At 30.8% G+C, this 8,844-nt stretch overlaps 1 pseudogene; it reads left to right on the forward strand.

The window, feature by feature from the left end:
- Nucleotides 1-238, forward strand: part of LOC110410581 (xyloglucan endotransglucosylase/hydrolase protein 22 pseudogene) — a 12,028-nt pseudogene extending 11,790 nt beyond the window's left edge.
- The last annotated feature ends 8,606 nt before the right edge of the window (nt 239-8,844 follow it).

The raw sequence follows: 8,844 nt of genomic DNA on the forward strand, positions 1-8,844 counted from the left end.
AGAACTACATGATCTACAACTACTGCACTGACACCAAGAGATTTCCCCAAGGTCAACCTCCAGAATGCAACATGTCTTAGAGGCAACATAAACAGCTATTAATTAGATCAATATTCTTTCGATTCTTTTTCCTCCTCAAGCCAACTCATGATTCCTTTGTTCTTTGAGAATTCTCCCTATTTTGTATGTAATACGTTATCATATGATATGCAACAAGAGATTACTTCCTCTCTCAAAATTGATTGATGGACATTGATTAGTTTCTTTTAGAGGGTAAATCAAATTGGGACGAAGAATTAAATACCAACATTTAAATTGAGAAAGAAAACCAAAATCAGGAAGACAAACGAAAAAACGTGATAAAAATAAATATTCCCACTTGCTATTTTCGCAATAAATAGTTATGATAAGAAGGGGGAAAAACCAAAATCAGCATTTCTTACTTGGTTTTCCTAAAGTTTTCCCTTTTTTTTTTTTGGAAAAGAAGGGTAGAATTTGTTGAGAAAATATCTACTGTCCATATATAATAATAAAGACTAATGCATGTTAATGCTCCCGTTTTACAAGTGCGATTGTTAGAGTTATGTTAAGTGATTAATTTGTATTCTTTAATCTTTCCCCTTATTATAAAATATCCTTTTACTTCCCAGGCGGGGTCCCTAACAATGGCTGGAAAATCAGGGCAGCTGGTGATAGCAACTGGAAAGCAATAACACTGCCCTTTCCAGTTTTGTCTCAAAACCAATGCAGAAAAACCTTTGTAATCATCGACTCTATGGTTGGATCCGCGCTTGTTAGTGGAGATGTTTGTAGAAATCTTTTCAACTACTTTCTTTTGTGCAAACTGTCTACAGCAGAGTAGATCAGCTTACTGAATATTTCCAATTTCATTTGTTTTATTGTGGGAAAAATGAACACATTGTTAGCATACTCAAACAAATTATTTTCTCTTCCTACTAAAACCATAGCAATTACTATCCGGAAAACCAACGAAGGACCTTGTCATATTTTAGGGTTGCCTTGGTGTGAGTTGAAGACTAATTAATGAATTAAGAATTCACAATTCGATGGCTAGTTTGTTCCGGAATTCTTCAAACTCATTACGAAACGAAAATAGTAAATGGAATATATATATATATATATATATATATATATTAAATGATTTTGGTTCAACATTGTCGACTTTAGAGTTAGAAAAATACTTTTCTTTATTCAGAATAAATAACAAGAAAAGAAGGGAAAAAAATCTAATTGATGCTTTACTGGGTGAAGCTAAGCGAAAATTTTCAGTTAAAGCTCATAAATATTTCACTTAAGAGTTAATAAATTAAATTAAAATTGAAAATTGACAACAAATAAATAAATCTCGTTTAATATCATGCTATGTTTACATTTATGAGAAGGATAACCATAGTGATTTTCTTAAAACTTTTTTAATATTTAATCATCAGAAATTTTGATTAAATTTGGTAGAAGTTTTTATCATACAATAATTCTTGTAACGAATGTACAACATCCACATTAAGTTATTATTAAGGCAAAGCCAAAGGCAGGAGGGCAGGGGCCTTCCCATCCCACACTCTTTCCACATTCATTTATGATAGACATATTGAATTATTGTGGTGGTGTCAATAACATTCTTAATGATTTATTTCATATCTTGTATTCATTTGTAATCATTTTATTCTCTATTTTATATAGCTCTAAGCACATCATCATATAAATACCTTTAAGTTGAACACATGATATGCACTTAGGAACTCTTTCACATATAAAATAAAAAATTTAAAAAAAAAGTCATTTATTACAATTTTCTCACTTATCACCTTTTGCTGAATAAATTACTAGGTAAGGCTAATCAATTCCTGCACAAATGTTTATATATGTTGTCCTCTAATTTTAATTTGTAAATACTACCTTTAGGTGAATGAATGTGCATCCAAAATAGAGATATCCCTAAAACATATAAGAATGATAATTCCACAATATTTACCAACTAGGCACATTAGTCAGTACAAATTAACTAGAATAATGAAACCTCTTCCATAATAGGATGTTTCCTTACATTACCCACTCAAATTTTATGGTATGACTCTTTTTTACTTAACAAGTATTAAGCATCATGTCTCAAAATCATATGTAATATGTGACATTACTTATGAGAGGTTTCAACCGTTATATTTCAATTCATGTCTCTAATAAATTTTGTTTATTGAAAAATAGTTAAAGTACATAATAGGTCCCTGTATTATGGTGTTTTTGTTAAATTATCCTTTTATCTCAAAAGTGATTAATTGAGTCCTTAATTTTGAAATTTTATGCAATTGAGCCCTTCCCCTTAACACCGTCCAATTTTGTCATTATTGTTACTTATGTCATGCTGATGTGTCAAAATTTGCTGATGTGGTAATGACATAGGTTGAAATGCTTACATGGCAATGATGATGTGGTATTAACATGTTGACATGACAACAATGACGTGATAGATTTAAAAAAATTTTGTGCCACATCATAATGATTAAATTAAACAAAATTGTAAAGTAAAATGGATAAATTGAACAAAATTAAGGAGTAAATGCACTAAGTTAAACAAAATTCAAGAGTACCTGTTAATGCTCAATTTTATAATAATTTGTCCAACTTGGAAGTTAATGTTGATAACTATTAATTTATCTATCTATTGATAAAAAATTATTAATAAAAACATAATACTTTTATTTATTTTATTTTTAAATTGTTATTATAAATAAATATTATTGATTATATTTTCGATAACAACTATAAATTAATAATGATAAAATTTATCTGATACATATATAAGAAACGTAATGAAATTATAACGATAATATTTATTGGGTGACTTGAGGGAGGTGGATTTGGTGATAATTCTTTGGGACATTATCACCCTCAGGAAGTTGTCGATAGGATTGTTTGATGTTTTGAAAGAGTAAAAGCAAAAGGAACAAAAACTTGAATGAATGAGATATCTTCATGGTTGAATTGAAAAACAAGGAGAGAGTTGGATTAAAGGTTGTAGAATAAGAACTTATTGTGAAAGGGAACGTGAGCCTTGGACATATATTAATATTCAATCGTTCCTACTTGGGAAATTCAACAACTAGCGAGAGCTCGCTTGGTTTTCGAATTATAATTTCAATTGTATCAAATTATTGTAACACAGGTTATATGTACAGAGTTTAGAATGTTAAAGCTAACATTGCATAAAAGCAGAGTTGCATTAGGTATAGCCTTCAAGTGTAAAACGGTTTACAATTTTATTTTGAACTCAACATCTTTATTTAAACTTAATTTGGTAGGCAATGGCTGTTTTTAGTTTTATGCCAATCTTATTTAGACCTTTTTTTTTTTTATTGAAATCGCTTTCTCTTTCCGAAGTCAGGTGATTTCTTTGTTGACATAAAAAGTCAGCAAGATAAAGTCATTGAATGAGAATAGAAGTGGCAATGATGGTTTTTGAGTTAGGAAAAAAGAAAGAAACTTTTGAAATAATTTCGAATAAATTTATGGGTTGCTAGATATGAAAAATTTGCAACTCGTTGCTCGTTGTTTTGTTAAGAAGAAATTTGAATATGATGATATGCCTAATGTTGGTTACATTTCCCACAAACGATAAATAAAACGATGGACCTTTGAACAAGTAAAACAACTTTTGCATTTTAGCTCTTATATTTGTCGTTTTTCCTGTTTGCATTTGTTTTTGGGTCCTTGTTTAGAAGGAATGAGCAAATAAATCCTTATTTCTATTAATTTATTATTATAATTTCATTAAGATTCTTATAAATCTATACACCAAATAAATCTTATTACTATTAATTTATTGTTATAATTGAAAAATTATAGTCAACTTGTTTTTTTGTAGATATCCATACTTTTATATATATTAGTATTACATTTTTATTTATTTTTCAATAATAATAAAAATATAAATATTTAAAATGTCTATAATTTAGATAGATATTAAATAAATAATATTGAGTCAAGTAAATCACTTTTTAATGAGAGTGATTCGATGGAATTAGAATTCTTATATATGTATCAGATAAAATTTATCACTATTAGGTACTTATGGGTTGGTCCAAATCTTGTCTGTAAACTTCACCATGTTAGTTGGGCTGTCGTTTGCAACTTTCATGATCTTAGAGGTCTAGGTCTTGTTGATTTAGGGTTATAAAATAAAATCCTTCTTAATAAATGGTTGTGGCGAAAAGGTAATGAGCTGGAAACCTTATAGAGATAAGTTATTGTTGAAAAATCTGGTCTTGATCATAATAAACTTATTCTGTGCTTAGGAAACCTGAGCAAGGCTTTCAGTATATGAAAAACTATCACCAAACCTCTTTTCAGTGTTTGTGATCCTAACTTTTTTGTGGTGAATGGTATGGGTCTATCCTTGGGTAATGAAAGCTGCATCAACTTTTGGGAGGATGAATGGGTTGATGGTTTCATTCTCAAGAAAAACTTTCCTAGAATCTACGCTTTAGCAACTAACAAGCAAGGTAATATTGATGAGTTTAATGACTGAATTGGCAATGATTTGAGGTGGAACATCGAGCTTCGCAAGAACATCTTTAGATGGGAACATGACCAATTGGCTAACTTCAACACATTAATTAATAAGCAAGCAATTTGCAAAGACTTTCAAGACAAGCTTATTTATAAGTACAACATTAATGTTAATCACTTTTTAGCTTCTTTCTGTCATCAAGTGCTCCTTTCCAATTCCAATCCATTCGATCAATGGAAACTTGTTTGGTCCAACCTTGCCTCTATCAAAATTTAAGTCCTATGTTGACAGCTTATTCGAAGGTGACTGGCAATCAAAGACACATTGGTGAGTAAAGGCATTATTTGTTGGAAAAAAGTGTATTTCATAAAATTCAAACATCCCACATTGCCAAGATACATGAAAAGTGAATGCTTTATATATGAAAACACATTATGGGCTTGTTGCAAGCAAGAAAATAAAGCGGGCTCGCGCGCACATAAGATTGGGCTAGACCTTGAGAAATTTCAAATTTCTCTCCCTCTGCGTACGAATATACATGTGGGCTGGCATTAATTTTTTTAAAGTTTTCAGCCTTGATTGAATCATACTCAAATTTTACCTAGCTTACAGCCTTGATTGAATCATACTCAAATTTTACCTAGCTTACTTGGTTTAGCTTCAGCGTTTATCTGACTCAATATACAAGCTGACTGACCAGGTTTTTCTCTAACTCTCTGAGTCTTTTTCTCAACTCCCTAATCTGGTTCAACATTCACCTTATTTGGTGCAACGTTCACCTCACTCTATGCCTATAAATACAACCTCACACCTTCATTCTTATCACACACCAAAGCTTTTCATTTTTTGAGCTTTCTTTACTTATCTTCTTTGCCTTCTTTCTCTATTTCTATTGTTCCTGTCATCCCTTAATAGTTTGTGCAAGCTACTAAGGAAGAGTCTGTTGAATCTTGGAAGATAACCGCTATAGTCTTTTTATACCGAGTTTCATACTTCGAAGGGGCGAAAATTATCTTTAAGGATAGTGATACCATGCCTCATATTTCTTTTTACTATTTGTACTTATTTTATTTTATATTCCTTGTTTTTCATAATTTTTTCTAACAATCTTAAAGATAATAGATTCCCATGTTGATAATGTTACTGCCACTATTCCTATTGCTATTTCTGCCCTCACTGCCACCACCACTATCAATGGTTCCACCATGGCTCCCACAGTGTTGATCGTTCTTTCTATGCCTTTGGCTTCATATGCCAAACCATTTTCAGATATTTCCAAAATAAAAGTTTTTGATGGCAGAAACTTCAAAATGTGGCAATAGAGTATTTTTTTTCAATCCTTGATGTTCATGGGGTGGCTTTTGCGCTAATTGATTTCAAGCCTGATGATGTCAAGATACTGGAACCATGGACACATGCAAATTAAGTATGCAGGCATACAATTATTAGCATACTTTTTAATGAGCTATTTGATGTATACAGTCTCTATAAGGAAGCAAAGCAAATATGGGAGTCAATGATTACTAAATACGCTGCTGAAGATGTTGGGAAGCAGAAGTTCGTGATTGGCAACTTTTATCGTTGGAAGATGACTGATGATAAAGACATCAAGAGTCAACTCAATGAATACCACAAACTAGTGGATGATTTGAAGACTGAAAAAATCAACTTGCAAAAAGACTTCGTTGCTAGGTTGCTGATTGAGAAGCTATCAGAATCTTAGAATGGATACAAGCAACAACTAAAGCACAATGAAAAGCAATTGTCACTTGTAGATTTGATTGTGCACATCATCATTGAAGATACAACTCGAAAGGAGATAAAGGCCTCCAAAGCTAAGAAAGTTGCAACTAAAGCCAACCTAGTACAAGGTAGAACCCAGCGTCAACAAAGGTACCCCTACAAACCTGATCATAAACTCAAAGCTCCTCATCCCACCTTCAAAAAAAAAGTAGTTATTTTATTTGTGGAAAACCAAGGCATCATACAACACAATGTAGGAAAAGAGCAAAGAAAAATGACAAACCTGCTAATCCAAGAGTCAACTTGGTCAAAGTAGATGAGTCCGATAATGTAATTGCTGCGGTCATTTCACAAATGAATATGGTGGCTAGTGTGAAGCACTTGGTGGTAGACTCAGGTGCTACCAAGCATATTTGTGCAAACAAAAATGTCTTTACCTCCTATACTGCAATAGAGGAAGGAGAAGAGATAATATACCTTGATGATTCTCGAACTGCTCAAGTTCTTGGTAAAAGAAATGTCTTTCTCAAGCTCATATCTGGCAAGATCCTAGCTCTGAATGATGTTCTTCATGTTCCCAATATAAGGGCAAACATGGTATTTGTGACCTTATTAGGCAAGGTTGGGGTGAAAGTGTCATTCGAATATCACAAGATCGTGATGACAAAAAATAATATATTTGTGGGTAAAGGTTATTACAATCAGAGACTCTTTGTACTTGACCTTTCCAATGTTTTGAATGAAAATGCTAGTTCTTCTGCTTACATGATTGATTCTATTGATTTATGGCATGGCAAACTAGGATATGTTAGCATTCCCTATATTAAGAAAATGCAATCACTTGGTTTAATTTCTAGTATTAAAAACGGATGCTTTAATAAGTGTGAAATATGTGCTGAAACGAAATCAACTAAGAAAACTTGTATTTCAGTAAATAGAGAATCATAATTATTAAGTTTAATACATACTGGCTTAGGAGATCTAAAACAAACTATGACTAGAGGCGATAAGTAATACTATGTTATATATATTGACGATTATTCTAAATTTACTAAAATTTATTTACTTAGGCATAAAAATGAAGCTTTTGAGATATTTATTAAATATAAAATTGAGGTAAAAAATCAACTAAATAAAAGGATAAAAAAAGTTATATCATATAGAGGGGGTGAATATATACCGATAAATGATATTTATGAAAATAAATGAATAATTCATGAAATTACACCTCCATATTCTCTTGAATCAAATGGTGTAGCAAAAAGAAAAAATAAAACATTAAAAGAAATGATGAACTCTATGCTTGTTAGTTCTAATGCACATGAAATTTGTGGAGTGAAGCTTTATTATCTACATGTCATATTCAAAATAGAATACCTTATAAAAAAACTAGTAAGACACCTTATGAATTATGAAAAAGTTATTCTCCTCATTTAAAATATTTGAAAGTGTGGGGGTGTCTAGCGAAGGTAATGCTTCCTGAATTTAAGAAAAGAAAAATTGGTTCTAAGACATCTGATTGCATATTTATTGATTATACTGAACATAGTGCTACATATAGATTTCTTGTATTAAAAAGTAATGTTCTTGATTATAAAACAATTATTGAAACAAAGAATACTAAATTTTTTGAGCATATTTTTCCATTAAGAACTGATACAATCTCTCATGCACCTTTTAGTAAAAATGATTTTGAAATACAAAGTGATGATTTAAGAAGGAGTAAAAGACTAAGGAAAGAAATTTCTTTTGGTAATGATTTTTATACTTATCTTGTAGATAATGATCCTTTAACTTATGCTAATACAATTTCTTCTAAAGAAAGTTCATTTTGGAAAGAAGCCATACAAAATGAGATTAATTCAATTTTACAAAATCAAACTTGAGAATTAGTTGATTTACCACCTAGAACCAAACTAATTAGTTGCAAATGGATTTTTAAAAGAAAATTTAATCCTGATGGTTCCATTGATGAATACAAAACTAGATTAGTTGTAAAAGGTTTTACTCAAAAACAAAATATTGACTATTTTGATACTTTTGCTCCAGTGACAAAAATTGCATCAATTCATGTTTTGTTTGCCTTAGCTTCAATTTACAAACTTGTTGTTCATCAAATAGATGTAAAAACTGCTTTTTTTAAATGGTGATTCAGAAGAAGAAATTTATATGACACAATCCGAGAATGTGTTCTTCCTGATCAAGAAAACAAAGTTGTAAATTGATTAAATCTTTATATGGCATGAAACAAGCACTAAAACAATGGCATGAGAAATTTGATCAAGTTCTTGTTAGTAATGGATTTTCTACTATTGGAGTTGATAAATGTGTGTACACAAAAACTGTTGATAGTGAATATGTAATTATTAGCTTATATGTTGATGATATACTTATTTTTGGTACATGCATTGATGTGGTCATTCAAACAAAATGTTTTTTGGCTTCTAAATTTGATATGAAAGATCTAGGAGAAGCTAAAGTTATTTTGGGTATTAAAATCATATGATGTGATAGTGGCTTATTGCTAACACAAGAGCATTATGTTGAGAGGCTACTTAAAAGGTTTGGACATTTTG

Source organism: Theobroma umbraticum, unplaced genomic scaffold (genome assembly GCF_002168275.2).
Source record: "Theobroma umbraticum cultivar Fairchild unplaced genomic scaffold, ASM216827v3 scaffold_56.0, whole genome shotgun sequence".
In the NCBI taxonomy this organism is placed as follows: Eukaryota; Viridiplantae; Streptophyta; class Magnoliopsida; order Malvales; family Malvaceae; genus Theobroma; species Theobroma umbraticum.